Below are 18,895 nucleotides of genomic sequence, written 5' to 3' on the forward strand. Positions count from 1 at the left end.
GGATATCAGCACGAGTGCAGTGTGGTAATCACCTTCACAGAGTACTGTATCCCTAATTGGAAGTATTTCAGACTTATTTTGCTATACCAAATTTCACAGCCTTGAAAAAGCCACAAGCCTGTGTACCAGTCAGAGGCAAAACACATTTTGGCTGTTCTCTTCTCAGTGTTTCTCAGAAGTGGACAACATGATTAGGAAACTGGAGAACAATGAAAACTGAAGAGAAAATACAAAATAGTAAATGTATCATAGAAGTGTGAAAACAATCTGTCTGTCTAACACATGATACCCACACTGTTCTGAATTTTATTGCAAAGATTAGCAATGTTTTGCCTTTAAGTTGAGGTGATCTTATGTCAGCGTATAGACAGACAGCAGAAGCTGTCTGCTTGCTAAAGACCGATTGAGAACTTACTGTGGCTTAGAGCCTGCCCATTACTTACCATTGGTTAGCTTTACTGTCACTCTTATGTGCTAGTTTCTACTTCAATGGCTTGCTTTCCTCCTCTTGTGTTTGTCCCTTCTCTGGAGCATAGCCCCTGACTTTATCATCATCCTTATGTCATGTCAAAATGAGCTTTTGTGCAAGTAAAATGTCATTTTGAATATACCGATCCAAGTGATAATTTCTAATTTAATTTCTAATTTAAAATGCTTGTAAAGCGCAGCATACACCTTGCGGTTTCTTGGCGCTGAAGGTTCAGTGGCTGAGGGGAAGGAAGACCGGGGAGAAAATTTAGGCGGGGAAAGCCTGGCTAAATAGGAAAGTTTTCAAATCTCCACGGAAAGAAAGGTACTGAGTTGCGGAGCGGAGGTTATCAGGGAGAGAGTTCCAAAAGGAAGGGGCCAGAGTAGAGAAATTGGATCCACCCCATTTTTTGCGCGAGAAACGGGGGATCAGGAGAAGGGACTTGGAGGAGGACCGGAGATTTCTTGCGGGGACGTAGGGTTTGATAAGTGAAGTGATGAAAGCAGGGGCAGTGCCCTGACGGGCCTGGAAAACCATGCACCCGATTTTGAAGAGGGAACGTTGTTTCACGGGGAGCCAGTGGAGTTTCTTTAGGAGGGGGGTGGAGTGGTGATAACGTGGGAGGCCAAATATCAGTCTGGCCGCCTGGTTCTGGATGGCTTGGAGTCTACGCAAACTATAGGCAGGGATGCCATGGAAAAGAGCGTTGGCGTAGTCCAAACGCGAGATTACCAGGGCGGCCATGATGGTCTTGAGGGCCTGAGGGGTGAAGAAGCGGGAGACAGAGCGGATAGTTCGAAGAGTGAGGAAACAGGAGGAGACCACGGAGCTGATGTGAGAGTGAAGAGTGAGCTGATTGTTCATTTTTACACCCAGTGTTTTGACAGTGGTGGAGGGGGAGGGTGCAGGGCCAAGAGAGGGGGGCCAGAAAAGAGAGTTCCAGGGACTGGACGAACCACCAGTGAGAACCAGCTCAGTTTTATCAGGGTTCAGTTTAAGGTGGTTGTGATTCATCCAGTCCCTGATGAATGTCATAGTAGACTGGAAATTGGAGACCGAGAGAGAAGAGGGGGACAGATCAAAGATGAGCTGGAGGTCATCCGCGTAGTTAAAGACGGTGACCTCCAACTGCTGGAGAGCAAAGATGAGAGGAAAGATATAAAGGTTAAAGAGAAGAGGGGAGAGAGAGGAACCCTGGGGAACACCACAAGTGACAGGGAGGGGAGTGGAGGTGAAGTCGCCTAGACGGACCGCCTGGGTGCGGTCCCTCAGAAAGGAGGAGAGCCAGACAAGGGCTGATCCCCCGATGCCAGCCGCCTTGACACGGGTGAGTAGGATGGTATGGTCCACCGTGTCAAAGGCGGCGGAAAGATCGAGGAGGACCAGTGCCTGGTGGTTGTTGTCATCCATGCCCTTTCTGAGGTTGTCTAGGACGGCGACTACGACCGATTCTGTTGAGTGCCTGGGGCGGAATCCTGCCTGACGAGAAGCCAGCCTGTTGTCCACCATCTTGGATGAGTAGATGAAAAACGAATGAAAATGGTGAGGAGTACATAAAAAATAAATGAAAATGGTGACTGCATCCTTCCTTAGTGTGGTGAGGCATGCGTGTGCACACGTCATCACTCATGCACATGCCTTGCAAATGGCAGCCACATCATCACACCTATTTTTGTCCTATTTTTCCTAATACTGCACAGCATTAGCCATTTTCCTTTCAGCCAGTGCTGCACTGAATTGACTAAAAATATTGCCAAAACCAATAGATCAAAATGATACGACCTATTGGCTTTGCCCATGGTTGTCTGTTTTGCTTCTAATGTAATCCTCTTTTCCAAATTGGTGTTGCAAAGGATAGATGGGGAAGTGTAAAACAAATAAGATCTCGTGTCGATCTTTGTTCAAATAAAATTCCACGGTGGTGGGCGGGGTGGGTACTCGGGACATCAGAGGACAAGATGCAGCCTGCTTCCTCCCTCACGAGCCGGCGGTCCCAGGGCGCCTCCCCCAGCCGCGCGCGCTGTCTTTGGCAGCCTCGTCCATTGATTTTTCCCGCCACCCTCCACAGCCCCGGCTGCAGCTGAGCCTTCTGCCCTCCGCGTGACGCTGAGCCGAATCAGATTTTCCCTTTAGTTGTTCGATCCCGTTTTTCCTTCCTCCAGCTTAGAAGGCCCTCTCGGGGCCTTGTAGTAATTGCCTCCTCGCGCTGAACTGCTGATACCCTTATTGGATCGGCGTAGGGTTTCAGAGGACGGTGTTTAACATGCAGCGAGCCGCAGCAAGGCAAACAGTGCCGGTGTTTAAACAAGCACCCATTAGGGCAGGATGTGGGGGCCGTGCCAGCCTGCGGGAGCTGCCTCTCTGGTGTAGGCTGGCACGCCAGAACAGTCAGAGCCAGAGGTTTGACATGGCTGGCTGGGCCTGCGAGCCCTTCGCCATGCAAGCTTGGAACAGAAGCAAGCACGCGCTGTATAAAGAGCCAAGCTGCGAATTACGGATGTAATCAATTTTATTACAGCATGGGAATGTTTTTGGCGCTCCTCTGAAAGTAATTGAGCCTTACACGGCTGGCTGGGAAGTGTACAGCCTCTTTTTCAATTTCCAATACTTCCCCATATTTTCTTCATGTGTTTATTAAATCACTCTGCCATAGAGCTGCTTACAGTTTCAGTAGCTTCTAACCCCTGGGCCAAGGACTATGCGCCCTTTTCTAGGCCCTTGTCTGCTGCACGTGCTTATAGCTTGGGGACCGGGCATGCAGTGAACAAAATAACACTTGACGGGTGTCTGTCATGGCTTATGACATAACATTGTGATATCACATTAGGACAAGTCATTTCTCAATTAACTTTACTTTGTGAACCCCCTCAGATCACCTCTGTAAGAAGAACTGTCTGAAACTGATGCCCTTTGCATCCCGTTGACATGTCTCTTTTAAACCTTGAGAGATCTAGCCCTATCTCCCAACACCGGGGAATGTATTACACAAAGTGCCCATGGGTCACACAACAGGCATGTGTGTGCACACTTTGCGTTACAGGGCACTTTGGTATTACACGGGCCACAGACGCCAGTGCTTCCCCATCAGGGATAATGATAGTGCTGGCGCACATGTAGCACACGCGTTATTGTGAGAGCGTTTACCCTCATTTGCATGGGGGAGTGTCAGGGCCGGACTGGCTACCGGGCTTTTTGTCATGTTCCCAAGCTGGGGGCTGATTTCGTTGATGGGGACCTGCGTGTGCAAAACAAAATTCGTTTTGCATTGTTGATTTCGAAGCACATGCAGGTCTCCATCTACGAAATTAGCCTGCACCGCAGTGACATCATCCCCCAGCTCTACAGAATGCCAAAATGCCCGGTAACCAGTCCGGCCCTGGGGAGTGTGCCACAAAAAGGTGCCCCCCCCCTGTGAGTGCTCCCCCTAAGAACAGCCCTTTGGAGGGAACTAAGGTGGTTGCACTGACTGTACCTGCCTGCAGGGGGATCTGTGTCCCGTCACTAAAGTGCAGGTGGGTGCCGCTTACGCAGTGGAACACGGAGGGGCTGATTAAAGCAGCTCCTCTGTATTTCACTGAATGCGCTGCCCCCAGGGCAGCTGGGAAGCTTATTGTATTCTGGCACACTGTTCATATTTGCACCCACTGCTCGTGTTAAAGGTGCCCCATGGTATAAACATGAACAGTGCAGTTCGCCAAATATATAATACACTCCCCGGTGTCTTCTCTCAACTATGGTGTTCCCTCCTACCTCAAGCCTAATTCTCTCTCTGATCACTTTCACCTTATGCTTCCGTTGGCCCTTTATCTCATCCTGCTCCTATCATTGACGCCTCCCCATCTGACTGTCTTTTGATTCACGTGACCATCATCCGTTAATACATCTCCCATCACCTTATTGGACTCTCTTTGTGCTTACTAGTTCGAACTGATTCTGCCCTATCCTTTAACTCACCCGTTTTCATTGGTTCAGTGGCACAGTACCGTCCGGATCATCCATTGCGTGGCCACCTAAGAATGCCACTCCTACAGCATCCTCTCAACGTAACCCTCATTTCTTCATGGATGAGGGGGAAAAGTAAGCACCTGAACACTAGCTGCTCGCCTGTTAATACGCTCATAACTTCCCTTAATTCTTTCAAGTCACAATAATTCCAAAACCAGATCACCTCCCTGCAGTATATCATGAAGTGATTTGCAGCTTTACTTTAAAGATCTGTACTGCTGAGCCTCAGCATTCAACCACTCTCCCCAACTATTTTGCAGGCATTACATTTCCTGAGTCAATAGAAGCAGAATATATTTTTAGTGACAGACTTGATCTGAATTGATAAGGATAGTTCATTGCTGAATATGACTCTCAGGATTCTGGCTGGTTTAGAGGGGATCTGAGGAATCTCTAGCGACTGAAGCCAGATCGAGTTCAGAGTCTCAGGTTTTTGGGGACCGTTGAGTAGAATCTTTTTTTCGGTTATGTACAGGCTATATTTTTGCTCAGGTGGCAGGGCATTTGGCACGGTTAGTAATTTTCAGGTTCATTTGGCATCTTAATGTGTAGCCGACGATCACTCTTGAGAATAGCTTCGAAGGGTAGCCATATATGGTTTGCAGAGCCTCCGAGAGGCGAGATCTTTGAAGCACACCACAGGCCACATCAGTGTATTTTGATGTGACTGGACTGACTTTAATAAAATTGATGCTGTTAGCCAAGACTCTTCTGAACCTTTGAAGTATGACCCTGTATATAACATTTCTTCTAAAGGGCCTTGAAATTAAACCTCAAGTATAAAAAGCACAACATATTCCCCGTCATTCTCAGGGCTCAGCCTCTTTTGGGACATTTTATAATGTTGTTGGGTGTCCCCAGGGAAAACTAAAACCTCAGAAGGTGACAGGAAATATCAACAGGAAGCTGCCATCATAGAAATAGGACTTGCTGTTAGAGCCACTCTCCGCAGATGCCTCTCTTTTTCATGCAACTCAGCTGGGTTAAGCCTAGCACATGGGTAGGCAGTCAGGCAAATTGAAATAGACCTCCAACCAACCTATCAATGTATGTTCCTTGCGTCTTTTATGGTATTTTATCCTACAGGACCCCAGCCACTGAAATGTCCCCTGCAGGAAATGGTGGTAGGTAGCAGAGATATCTATACTACTATTATAAAGTAAGAACTGTGAACCTTTGAGGCGGGTAAACTCTGGAACCACAGCGCCAATTCAAACACCCGATACATCATTGTAATTGTCAGGGTGTGCAGATGGACATAGGCTATATTAAAATATTAAAATAAAAAATAAACGTTGTTTAAAAAATTAAAGATAAAAAAAAAAGTAGTCAGCGCGGGGAGGAGCGTAGAACTGTGCCAGACTGGAGCGGGCTGATGTACGTCAAGCGCGGGGAGGAGTGATGAACTAAGGCGGACTGACCGGTAAACTTTGGCGGAGCGCGGGGAGGAGCGGAGAACTTTGCCAGACTGGAGCAGGCTGAGGTACGTCAGGAGCAGGCTGAGGTACGTCAAGCGCGGGGAGGAGCGGTGAACTAAGGCGGACTGGAGCGGGCTGACGGGTAAACTTTGGCGGACTGCAGCCCTGTGTGGAATGGGTACATACTGGCTTTGTGCAGTGGGGGTTGAGTCGCCATGGCAGGTTATGAACGGGGTTTGCTTTTGCAGCGCACAGAGAAAGGTCGTTTGCAGCATCGGATGCGTGGCAAAAGTGTTAGGGAGCATGGCGTGTGTGGCTGATTGGGGGCACTGAAGGTGGCGGTGAACTTGGGCTGAGGAGGTGGTTGGGGCCTGGGTTTGAGCGACTGCGGTGAACTAAGGCGGACTGGAGCGGGCTGAGCGGTAAACTCTGTTCCCATGAGGCACAGGGTCAGACTGATTTGCATATGGCCATGTCTGAACTGGGGTGGCTGAGTGGGCTAAAGAATGGTGATGGATTAAACCCAGATCAGTTGACTGGGGGTGAGTGTTTGATTTGCTCAAATGCTCCGTCCATCATCCCCTTTTGTATCGCTTTGTTCGCCCTAAATGTGGCAGGGTATGCTCAGACGTGAGTCCCTTGCTCACTTGTCCACTGGATTCAAGATAGCCTGGCTGATGAGGATTATGAATCCGAAACCGGTCCCAGGATGCTTGTTTCCGATCCAGAGAAGACATGGCTTGCCAGTTCAGGCTGGACTGTTCCCATGAGGCACAGGGTCAGACTGATTTGCATATGGCCATGTCTGAACTGGGGTGGCTGAGTGGGCTAAAGAATGGTGATGGATTAAACCCAGATCAGTTGACTGGGGGTGAGTGTTTGATTTGCTCAAATGCTCCGTCCATCATCCCCTTTTGTATCGCATCATTTTACAGGCACATGCAGGCCAACAAAATAACATAGTTTTTTTTTCTTTTTATTTATTGATCCAAGTTGGATCGGTAAAAAAAAGGAAGCTTTTCTTTAATGTGGTTGTGGAAAAGCGACATGGAGGGTTGGAGGAGAAACTGAAAGGAACCAACAGAGGCAAAAGAGACCAGAATGGAACTGAAGGGAGAAGCACACAGGTGAGAAAGTATTGCTGGGGAGAAGCACACGAGGGTGAGTGCAACACGGAGGGGCACAGGCAGAAGCACACCAGTGAGAGAGAACAGCAGGGAGCGCAGTGAAGGTGAAGGGAGACGAGAATTACAAAAGGAAGACAGCTGGAAAACGCATGCACCCTCATGGTGTGCGTAACTAAAATGAAACAAACTTTGATAAAGTTAACAGGTCTAGTTTCTGGGACCCATTGGCTTTGCCAATGGTTTTTAGTAATGCTGTGCAGCATCCCTGAAGCAGTGTAGCATTATTAAATAAGAACAGGGCCACTGGAATTATGCAGCAAGGGAGGACCAAATTATGCAGCACGTTGATTAAATAATGTGGCAAGAAAAGGAAAACTATGCGGCATAATTCGGCACATTTGGTGAGCGTATTACTTTCTTATTTTGTCACTTTGGCACAGGGTAACACTGGGCAATGGTTTCACATCATTAGTACCCATTTTCCACCTAAATACAGCAATAAGCAGCAGAAAAAGGACCAGTCAAGCTTTTCAAAGGGTCTTCCACTAAGTGGCAGCACATGTTGCTGTGGTATTCTTAACTTTTCTTCCATTTGAGTTAGAAACACAGTTTTTTGTTAAACTCTGCAGATTATGCTGTCGAGGACATATTATGTGACAAAGGTGGCGATTTCATGATTTTTTTTTAATATATATTTTTTTCACTTTACCTGGTACAATACATTAGATCTGTAAGTTCATAAAAAGAAAACAAACATTTCAACCATGGAATATCATAATGAGATAGATTACAAATCGTAGAAAACAAAATGAACAGTTCTCAGGTAGTTAGAATTAACATGAGGATAAAAGATAAGGGATAAAGCATAAAAGATAAAAGATAAGTTAGACCTTGGGGGAGATATTCATACCTATATGCAGACACAGTAATAACGTTTTAGGGGGGTTGTCTCCACAATGCGAGGGTAGCCCAAACGCACAGCCCCCACAACCTCATCTTTTTTCCCCTGTTTTTAGAGCGAGCGGCTTCAATGTTATGGATACCTAGCAATCTAGTAAGCCACATTTGAAAAGTAGGAGCTGTGTTATCCTTCCATCCTGCTGCCACCAGGATCCGAAGGACTTCTAAGCATATAAATAAGAAAGCCTCCTTATCCCATTCCAAGTCATGATTGTTACCAATACCAGATATTATAAGGGTTGGGGACACGTTTACCTGGATATCTAGCAACCCCAGAAACTTCTCAATCTCAGCACAGATTCCCCTCATTTTTTCACATTGCGAGAACATGTGGATTAGGTTGGCAGGTCCCTCCTGGCTTCTCGGACACTTATCATCCTCCCTTTTGCCCCATTTAAAGAGTTTGGCCGGGGTAAAATATAGATTAAAGAGGACTTTATATTGTTGTGCCCTTAGGTTGGTAGAGCGGAACACTTTATTCCCGAGCTGGAGGGACTTATCCAGGTCAAAATCAGGGTCCCCTAATTTCATCATCCATGATGTTTCTACTTTATCCATATCGTCTAATATTGAGTCGGTCAGGGATTTGTATATAATTTTAATCCGAGCTACGCCTCCGAGCATATGCTTGATTATTTGATTTCCCCTCCTGGATCAATGCAGGGCCTAATCCCATTCATTAATTGATAAATCTGAAGATACTTAAAAGTGTGGGTAGAGGGGATGCCAAATTTAGTTTGGATATCGGTAAAAGCGAATAGCTTCCCTGTGCCCTTGTTGATCCCAAATAGCCCCCATCCTATCATTGCTCAATTGAGGGAAGATTTTAGAATCCCATAGTGGGGTATAATAATTTAATTTTGGAATTAGTAGTGTTTTCTGGATAGCTTTCCACAAATCGGTGGCGATTTCATGATTATGCGGAAAAATGCAACAATCAAACCTCTTAATAGCAGTAACCCTGAATAAAAAGAAAGCCTATGACGCTGCTGCATGTGTATGCCTTTCACTATTTTAATTTTATTTACTGATACAAGTTTGACTAGTAAATAAAAAGAGAAAAGCGCTAAAGCGTTTTGTTTTTTAACCGCTTCAGCGCAGCGCGAATTTTCGAGCTGTGCTGAAGGTTCTAATGAGCCAACGGGCTCATGACGGAACGGTTCCGTCATGAGCACAGGCCAACCGACGCTCATGACGGAACCGTTCCGTCATGAGCATCGAAGGGGTTAATGTGGGTGTAGGGAAGCAGCATGGGGTGGGGAGGGAACACGGAGGAAGTGGAAGCAACATGAGGGCATGGGTGGGGAAGCACCTGGAGAGCGCGGCTGGGGGGCAGTGAAAATCAAAAAGGTGATACAGAGAACACTGTAGCCCGTGGGGGGACAAAAAGCAGTCAGGAGAGAGAGAGAGAGAGAGAGTAATGTGGAGCTGGCTGAAGAAGTATAAGGGTGAAAAGGTAATGCAGGGAAGAAGCACAGTAGGGTGAGTGCATAACAGAGAAGGTGTGGGAGAAGCACACAAGAGATCAACATAGAGTGCAGTGGGGGAAGGAAAACGCAATAGGGAGACCGCTGGAAACCACATGCGCACACTATCAAAATAAGCTAAAAACGTTGTTCCCTAAAATTGATCAGTGGAAGGACCCAAGTAAATTGGTGATACTCCTGTAGCAGGACCGACACGAGTCGCACAAGGCATGCCATCAAATTAGATCCAAGCAAATGAGTGTGACAGTAAACCAACCAATGGTAGGCAATGAACAGGCTACAAGCCCATTTATGTTCTTGGTAGGCCCTTAGTAAGTCTTTCACAACTAGACAGCTGCACTGTCTGGTAGGCTTGACCTGACAAGTAGTACCTGAAAAGTAAACAATCATTGAGGGCATGCTCTGGGAGAGGGACAAGCACAAGAAGAGGATGGCAAGCCCACACCAGCTAACACTAGCTGACAGTACGTCTTTTTGCAAACAGATTGCTGGTGCTGTTTGGTAGACAAGTCCTATGTGGAGTTGTAGAAAGATACAAATCCTCCAATGAAAAGGCTGATAAAGTAGCCGTGCTGAAGGGGAGGGGCAAATACAAGAAGAGAAAGGAAAGTGATTGAATAAGAAGCAAGCAATAAGATTGACAAGAAAGCCAACAAAGGGTAAGCAATAGGCTGACCCAAAGCCCACTCTGAGTATTGGTATTGGAACATTAGGTATTCAGTAACAGCCAGCTAAAAGCTGGCTTTTGGCCAGACCTAAAAAGGCAGGGATAGTCAGGCACGGGGATCGAGCCTCGATTGGCTGGTCCTTGTCACTAGTGGTCGATTTTATTTTGAGCAGGGTGATGTCTCAGAGGGATTTATATTAAGCAAGCGGTCCGCGAGAAGGCAGGGTTTTTTGTGCACTGTCTTTTTTTTTTTTTAGAAGGAAGTGGGGGTGGAGGAGCAGATCAATCCGGAAACTACTGTGGTGGCCAAGGATATGTGCACAGCTCATTAATATCTCATTATAGTTTGACTGCAATCTCCCAGCAGATCTGCATTAACCTTTGCTGGAAAAAAAAGCAGAACATTCGGATCTGTTAAATTCAGGTGACTTTTTTTTAAAATGTAATTTCTTTTTTTTTGGCATTATATTCCACCCTCTGCCCTCTCCAGATTGTTTCAATGTTGGCAAAATTGAGAGGACAGTCAAAGAAACGCATACCCCGCCTCTGAGCCTGCATCCTCGCAGGGGAAACAAACGTTTGACAACAAGGAGGGAAAATCTAAAAAAACAGTGTAGGCTTCCTGTGTAGGTCTAAGCCACTTGACAGACGGTTAGATTTATAGACAGTGTCGTGGCTTTTTGTTCTTCCTTCCTTTTTCGTGGGTTTTCTAAACTGTAAAATGTATGTTGGAAAAAAATGAAGGTTTCCAGCTGTATTTCTTTGCAAGTTGAAAACCTCACATTTTCTGCGTTTGGAGGGTCTTCAGTTGAGAAGGGGGAGTGAGTACTCGAGCTAATCTGGGCAGTAGAACGTGGGGGAGAGCAGCCATGACCCCTCAAAGTGCCTGGACTTGAAAGGGTGGATTCGGGGTCTGAATGGCCTGAAGGGCAAACAGGCAGTGCCCCACTTGCTGGTCTGACATGTCAGTGTTTTGGTCTTTTTTTGATGTTTTTTTTTGTTGCTGTTTAATGGTCTGGTATGTCGGGTTTTACTGCTGATTGTCTTGATATTAAAATAAACATTGCCTGCAAATTAAAATGCATGCTGTCTTCCACACCTTGCAAAACACTCATACAGCCTGTACTGTACAAGTTCAACACTGCACCAATTCGCAAACATGGGCCACTTTTTTAGCTTTCGAATACACTAGTAGGGAGCACTTTTATTTTGGCGCCCTGACCTATTTTTTGCTCCAGTCTGACCCTGGGTTTCTTTTCTTTTTTTGTGCAAAGTTTATACAGTTTTATTTGCAAATAACAGCTGAAAAGAAGAGAGTTTCTTTTGTATGCACAAACGCTTGCTTCTGTAATTTGTTCACTTGTAATGTTCTCCTTATGTATCATTACTGTCCCTATGGGAAGTGCTCTGACACCTTCGGGTAAAGTCTGCGCTATATAAAAAAAAGCATAAAATAAATAAATAAATAAAGGAGTGAATAACATCAGGGAGATGGCAGCCTCGCGGTGCAATTGACTGGCACCGGAAATAATGCAGCAGAGACAGGTCTGTATTTATAATTTGATCTGCGACATCTGTGGGGGGACTCCGTGGTTTGTGGTAAACATCCCACCTGTGATGCGTCCGAAGGCCTCGCTTACCGCACGCCTCTAACCTTGTTTCTAGTTGGTGGTGTGCGGCAATGCTAAGGAGACAGGAGCGCTCTCTGCGGTGCGTGGGGCCTGCCAGCGGAATTCAATTTAGCCGTAGCGCTAACGTGTGTTGATTACCCCAGGCTTCCAGAGACGAAGGCCCAGGGGAGGCCACCAGCGTGGAAACCGAGGCGGATAATACACGAGGCAAGCGACTTTTATGTGGAACCTCGTGGGACGGGAAATGTATACTGGTGAAGAGCGAAAAACCTGTAGCGCAAGCAAGCGGCCCTTTCCAAAGCAGTGTCCACGCGAGCAAGTGATCAGTCGGTGTGTTAGGGGTCTAACAATGTGACATTCAGCATTTCCGTGCCATAAACTAGTCATCATGTGATCTATACTTCTGCTGTTACCGCCCTCCCTCCTCTTATCAGCATGTTGGCTTTGAACGAAATGTATTGTGTTGTATTGTAGTTGCATTTATATAGCGCCTACTACCCCTAACGAGGAGTCGAAGCGCTTCTTCGGCGAGTATCACGCTACTCCAGAACACAGATTTCGATCTGGATTCTCGTGCCTTTGGTTGCCTCCTCTTGGTCTTGCCAATCGTCCATCTTTATAGCCCACCCACTTTGGCTCAAGCTGTGTTTTTTCACCACTTTGACATGGAGCCAGTGCTTAATTTGAGCCAGTGGTTGCAGGTGGGGCTCACCGGCACTTATTTGCCCCACCGGCACTTATTTGTGGGGGACCAGCACGCACTTTTCTTCACCAGACTTTGAACTAGAAAGAGAAAAACACAAAAGGACGAGAGAAGGAGGAATAGAAAGACAAAAAAGGTGGGACGCACGAATGAGTAGGAATCTGCAAGAGAGAAATAAAAAAAGGCCAGGAGATAGTATAGTGGAAGGAAGAGGCATGAGGCGGAATCAAGACTACGCAGCCTTGGTATTTGGGTACCTCGACATTCATCAGTGCCAGCTGCAGGCTTCGTAGAAAAACTTTGGACACCTGTATTTATTATTTAATATATTAAACACTCACTGGAGTGCAACCAAACGATTTTGCTTTCACGCCCTTAGCCTGCTGCGCAAAGTCTTCCACTTTCTCCCCTTGTCAACACGGAAGACCCTTATACATGCTCTGGTGCTTAGTCGCCTGGATTTTAGCAACACTTTGCTGATCTCTGCCAAAGACTCAGCCTTACAGACCCTTCAAGTGGTGAAAAATACAGCAGCTCGCTTAGTTACCAGTGCCCCTCACCCTTCTCTTCCCCTCCTGCATAAACTCCACTGGCTTCCGATCCGCAAAAGAATCCACTTCAAAGTCTGTTGCATAGTTTTCAAAGGCCTTCAACAGTTAGGTCCAACCTACCTGGCCGACATATTGACTAAATACACCCCGTCATGCACCCTTCGCTCAGAAGGGAAAGGCCTTCTTGTCATCCCCCGCATCAGACAAACCAGATGGGGAGGCAAATCGTTCTCCTATCTTGCTCCCAAATTCTAGAATCAACTATCCCTGGATCTTCGCCAATCCAACAACTATCTAGGTTTCTGGAAAAAACTAAAAACACTGCTGTTCTAGACATACTGTTCAACATCTCTATTCATCCGCAGCGCGGAGATACCCCATCTGGGGTGATTCAGGCGCTCTACAAATGACATAAATAAATAAAATAGGCACATACATACCTATAAGGTGTTGTACACTCACGCTCGGAATTGTGCATTACTGCTGAGAATAACTATTAATCGTTGTAATGTGTTGTTAGTTCTAAAATAATGAACGATGAGAAGAAAAGACATCTCTTGACCCAGCATATTACATCCCTGCCTAACCAATCCTGTACTCCACTATTAACTTACCTCAACTACCAATCATGGAGTGATGTTTTGCCCTTGTTTCCTGGAGGCTGTGCATGTTTATTACCCCCTTACCCAGTCCGAAAGTTGATTTGATATGAATAGAAATTCTCTTCACCTTTCGTTCTGTTTTCGGTGTGTGCTATTGCCACTATTTGGAGAGTCTTGCCCATGCTAGTGCTTAACTCCACTTAAACATGTACGAGTTTTAAGCATATAAGAGTCTGTAGGTTAGAAGGACCAGGTCCCAGGCGTGTTGACAGCGTCAACATAAGTGAGCTGCCTTTTAGCAATAAGGATTAGGCCGCCGGCCAGTTACTTAACTCTGACCACCTTGGGTGCTTAATGCTAAAAGACTCCAAACCAACTCAGTGCTATCTGAAACGAGCTGCTACACTGTCACAAAAATGTACCTTGATAGCTGCAAATGTTATTCACTACAGACTGCATTAACATATTCCCTAATCAGAGGCTTTTCAGTTTCCAAGTGGGATTTTTTTTAGATGTATTAGGTCGAAATCAAATTCCTCAAATGTATTTAAATTTCTTTTGAGATGAGACCACGCTTTCACCACCTCCCAACTGGCGTCCTCCCTTGTGGTGGAAACTAGTTACGAATGCAAAGCAGGAAAATATGTTAGTAAAAACAGGTGGCGGTCTTTAGTAAGTTGAAATTAAGTGCTCTTTGTCTATTATTAACCATCTTTTTGGGACATTTTTTTGACTACAGACTTAAATATTCAGGTGGTGACAGCACGGCATGGCGGTGCTCTAATGCAGAACCATTTGCATTGCATGGCAGCATTTTATATAATGTTACATATTAAGTTCCAGCTATAATATTAAAAAACCTGTTATTCTCTGTGTTCTTCATTACTGTCTATATAACTGTGATGATTCTCAGAATCTGCATTCCATCCAAACTTTTATAATGGAAAGTTCAAACTGAAACAGCTTTTCAGTACCAGAAATGAAAGACCACCCTTTACAACAAGAAGAGGTTGTGAGCTTTGCTCACTTTGGCCGAGTTGACCCTAAATCTACCCTATTTGCTCCTCCTGCCCACCACTCATTACCCTACTCGACTTCCTAGATCTTTTTTGCTCAAGATTCCCTTGTGTATAGTGTGAATCACTTGTCTAGAATTGTCCTACTTTACTCTTTGCTGTTGTTTACTGGTTCAGTGTTATAATGGTGAAAGTAGTGCTTCTTAGTCAGTTTGCATCAAGCCCTTCACTGCCGTCCAGGCTAGGCGTGCACTATATAGACGTAAAGTAAGTTCTGGACTTTGTTCGCTCTGCTCCTCTGTTTACTTCAATCACAGGGAACAGTGCCAACGTATGGGCTGGCTGGCATGCTTTTCCTCTTTCAAACATGGTATCGATGGGCAAAGTTTAGAATAAGGTCACAAACTTGTTTCGAAACCTATGATGATCAAATAGGTGTCCATGGTCACTCGTATCTGCGTGAACGTGGTGCCAAGTATATTTAGAAAGGTGACTGGTGGACCTGAAGAGAGAGATCATTTCCATCTTGCTGCAGTCACCCTGCAGGCCTGGCTGAAATAAATTGAGCCAAGTGCTAATGCTTTGCAAGTGAGAGGCATGGTGTGTTGACCTTGGGTATAACGGAAGATTTCCAGGGTCACTTACTCCACAATTTTCCATTTGACCGATCACAGTGAAACTAATAACTGATACCTTCGCGTTGTGCTGGCCTTACACCTCCAAGTGAACCGGCTGACTAACTCGCCAGCACTTCTCGAAAATAAAGAAACCGACAAAGATATAAACCCATTCCAAGCTTATCGATGTTACGCGTTGAGGACAGTGTCAACATGAATTCTGTCTACTCTAGTTTGGTTTGGAGTGGGGTCCGTTTAGTCATAAATAAAAATTGTTGAAAGTTTTTGAAAGTAAATATTTTTTGTGAGAAATTGCGCTTCATAATTGAAGCATTCCATGGTCAAGTTGCCTCAGGGATGGGAGTCACTACAGCACTGCATGTTGATTTGTGTTCATTGAAGCAGACTTTGCTGCTATTGTCTGTAGCTTTTTGATCCCTGGATCAATCCTTAGATCCCAATTTGAATTTTCCTTGAAGCAGCATGTTTGCTGTCATTTATAGTCTGTGGATCCATGCTCTTAGTTTTACGAAGCTGCTTGATTCGGATTGGCATCTGCCATTTTTTTTTCTCTTTACTGGCCAAGCTGGACATAAGTGCCATTGAAAAATTTCGACGGAGATTCCTCGCAATGAAGGTGCACTTTAGATGGGTAGAAAATGCATGCATGCATGGCCTGAAAAATCTGGAAATTCTGTTGGCTATTGACATTGGATTGTATGTGCAGTGTTTGCACAACCCCAGTGTCATTCTAAAAGCATCTTATCCTGTAAAGTGCTTAATAACATAGTTGTGTCGTTTCTAAGCACTGTAAATAAGAAATATTTCCAAATGTAATGGCAATCGGTTTTATGGCCTCGGAAGAATGGACGCCTTATTATCCATGCGAGATTCTAACTTGTCAACCCCAGATCACATCGGATTTCAGCTGGATGTGATCAACTTGCTGAGCGTGCAGGCATTAGCTCTCATTTTGCACAGAAGCCTGCTTTGCATCCACTGTCTTCTATCAGACACATCCTTTACATATATGCACATATATGATTTGCTTCCACTCAATGCAGCCTTCCGCATACTTTGCTTCAAAATTGACAGCTTGGCACCCCCTCCCCCCAAACAATTATTGAAGGGGGCTAGTCTGAAAGAACCCCTTTTCTATTCTCTACCCCAGTCTTCCTTTCAAGGGTCACCTTACCAACCATGCTTGTTCTGTCCAGGGTTGTTCTGCAGGCCCAGCAGGTCGGGGCAAATCCCTGCCACCTATAATCCCAAGAAGAGCAGGATCAATGCCTCTGGAGAGCAGAGTGAGAGGCCGCCATGTCTTTATGTGTTGCAGCACTGGTGGAACTGTCTGTTGGAACAGAGCAACACAGCAGGCCAGACGAATGTAGGGAGAAGGTGAGGTAACACCACAGAATGGGCCCCCGTGCAGAATATGAGGAGGGGCCCCCTGGTTCTCTATTATCTTACAGACATTCATTGGCCTCTTATTTGAATTGCCCCCCCCCCTTGAAGAGTGCCTATGCAACACCCCCCACCCCTGCCACCCATTGTTACGCCCCTGTAGTAGATGCTGCTCTATGTTTGTTGTCAAGCGTGGCTTCACTCGAGCATGGGACTAATAGGTTCCTTGTTTAGAAATGTACATCTAAATATTGTTTTTATCGCTGGTTGCTCCGGTGATCTCGCAGTGTATGTGGGAGCCCATGTCCATAGGGAGTGGAGGTGGCGTAAACTCGTTTCACCCCCCCAGCCCCGTTCGAGCGGACTTGCGTCATCAACGTGGGCGGCTTAGGAACGCGGCCATTGGTGCTTGCTCAACCTTTGGATGGCAGCGTGACGTGCCACAGGAGGAGGGGAAGCAGAGGTCTCGTGCTTGCTAAACAGATTCAAGGCTGCACGCTCCCTCGCCATAACTCGAATAGCTGCCCCATGAAGTCAGCCTGAGAGAACTGGGACGAGAGAGGAGGACAGACTGGGGCTGTGGAAGTGGCTCCGAGGCCATTGCTGCGCCAGTTGTCTTGCTAGATACAGACAGACAAACAGACAGACACACAGACTGACACACACACACACATACACACACACAGTGGAAGGAGGGCAGGTATATATTTTTGAGAGAGGACAATTTCCTGATATCAGTTGGTCCAAGTTAAGTTTAAGCCATCCGGATGGACTAAAGTGCTTTTTTTGCAGTGTAAATTGAACAAGTGCTATGTATGCAAGCCACTAATAGGGTCACACAACTACTTGATTTTCCTCTTGCCACCACCAGATTTTGCTTTGAAATTTTAACTTTCTTTCTCAAACAAAGCTCTGTCTAAGCACAAGAATAATAAGGTGGTTCCGAATCATACTCCTTTATTTTTTTATTTAATGCAATTTTACATAGCGCAGACTTTACCCAAAGGTGTCAGAGCGCTTCACAATAGAACCAAGTACGTTACATGAGGAAATTTACATACTTACATGTACAGATATAAACGAGATAGTTGAAAAAGTAAAATAAAACAATAGGTGGCAGTTACACAAAAATCGAAAACACATTAGGATTAGGATTGTACAGGCATAGATTGCATATTTACAACATTGTAAGAACTTCCTTGAGGGACATGAACAGGCATGTATTAATTCTGGAAGTGTCTTGGGAAGAGGAGAAATTTGAGATCAGTTTTGAAAGTCTGGGTAGAGGTGGTGGTACGTAGTAGTGGAGGAAGTGAGTTCCAGATTCTAACCGCATTGCCTGATAAGGATTGAGCCATCGATCTTTCCCTTTTGAAGGTGGGGGGTTCAAGCAGTAAATTTTCCGCATTGCGTGAAGGTCTAGAGTCTCCAGAGTTTTTAATTTATCGAAGAGAGAACAGTATGGGTGTGATGTGGTCACCACTTTTGGCCCGAAAGACAAAACGAGCCGCTGAATGGTGTACAGATTTGAGACGGGAAATGTGGGATTTGGGGAGGCCAGCAAGCAGAGAATTGCAATAGTCCAATCTAGAGAGAACCAGAAATTGGACCAAGGTTTTTAAGTCTTGCTCCGGAAAGAAAAGTTGAATCCTCCTGAGAAAGCGTAGTTGGTAACGTGCATTCTTTGCAATGGAATTGATGTGGGAGTGTAGATTGAGCCTTTTGTCAAGTATGGCACCAAGGGATTTAGTGCTGTCGTCAACTATAGGTTTGTTGTTCATTAAATTCAGTGTATCCATCCAAGATTGAACAAGAGGAGGAGAGAGTGAGGTAGAGAGGAGTAGGCATTCAGTTTTGGAGGGATTCAAAATGAGTTGATGAGCTAACATCCAGTTTTGAATAGAGTTGAGTGTAGGGTTGAGGATTGAGATGTCGTGTGAGGAAGACACCTTAAGGTAGATTTGGGTGTCATCAGCATAGTGGTGGTAAAGTATCCCAGATTTACTTAGGAGATTTCCCAATGGTTCCAAGTAAAGATTGAACAAAGTGGGTGCGAGTATAGATCCTTGAGGGACGCCTTGACCTACCGCCATTGAAGTCAAAAGGCTGCTTGCAGTTTTAATCACTTGAGAGGAATGAAGCAAACCATTTAAGCACTGTGCCTTCCAAGCCCATTCTGTCCTGTTTTAAGGGCACCAGGAAGGGAGCTTTGGCTGAGGAAGAGGATAACCAGACTGA

The 18,895-nt window shown here is 45.6% G+C and overlaps 1 protein-coding gene across 3 annotated transcripts in view; it reads left to right on the plus strand.

Moving 5' to 3' along the window:
• MAML3 (mastermind like transcriptional coactivator 3) overlaps positions 1-18,895 on the plus strand; it is a 572,069-nt gene that overhangs the window by 284,215 nt on the left and 268,959 nt on the right. The window contains exon 1 of one of the 3 annotated variants that reach the window (XM_078676687.1): positions 10,474-10,557. The exons of the other annotated variants lie outside the window; for them this stretch is intronic. The gene's annotated coding sequence lies outside the window, so the exon portion shown is untranslated. Of the gene's footprint in view, positions 1-10,473; positions 10,558-18,895 lie in introns of those variants that run through there. 3 annotated transcript variants of the gene reach the window in all.

This window comes from Lissotriton helveticus, chromosome 2_1 (assembly GCF_964261635.1).
Source record: "Lissotriton helveticus chromosome 2_1, aLisHel1.1, whole genome shotgun sequence".
Taxonomy (NCBI): domain Eukaryota; kingdom Metazoa; phylum Chordata; class Amphibia; order Caudata; family Salamandridae; genus Lissotriton; species Lissotriton helveticus.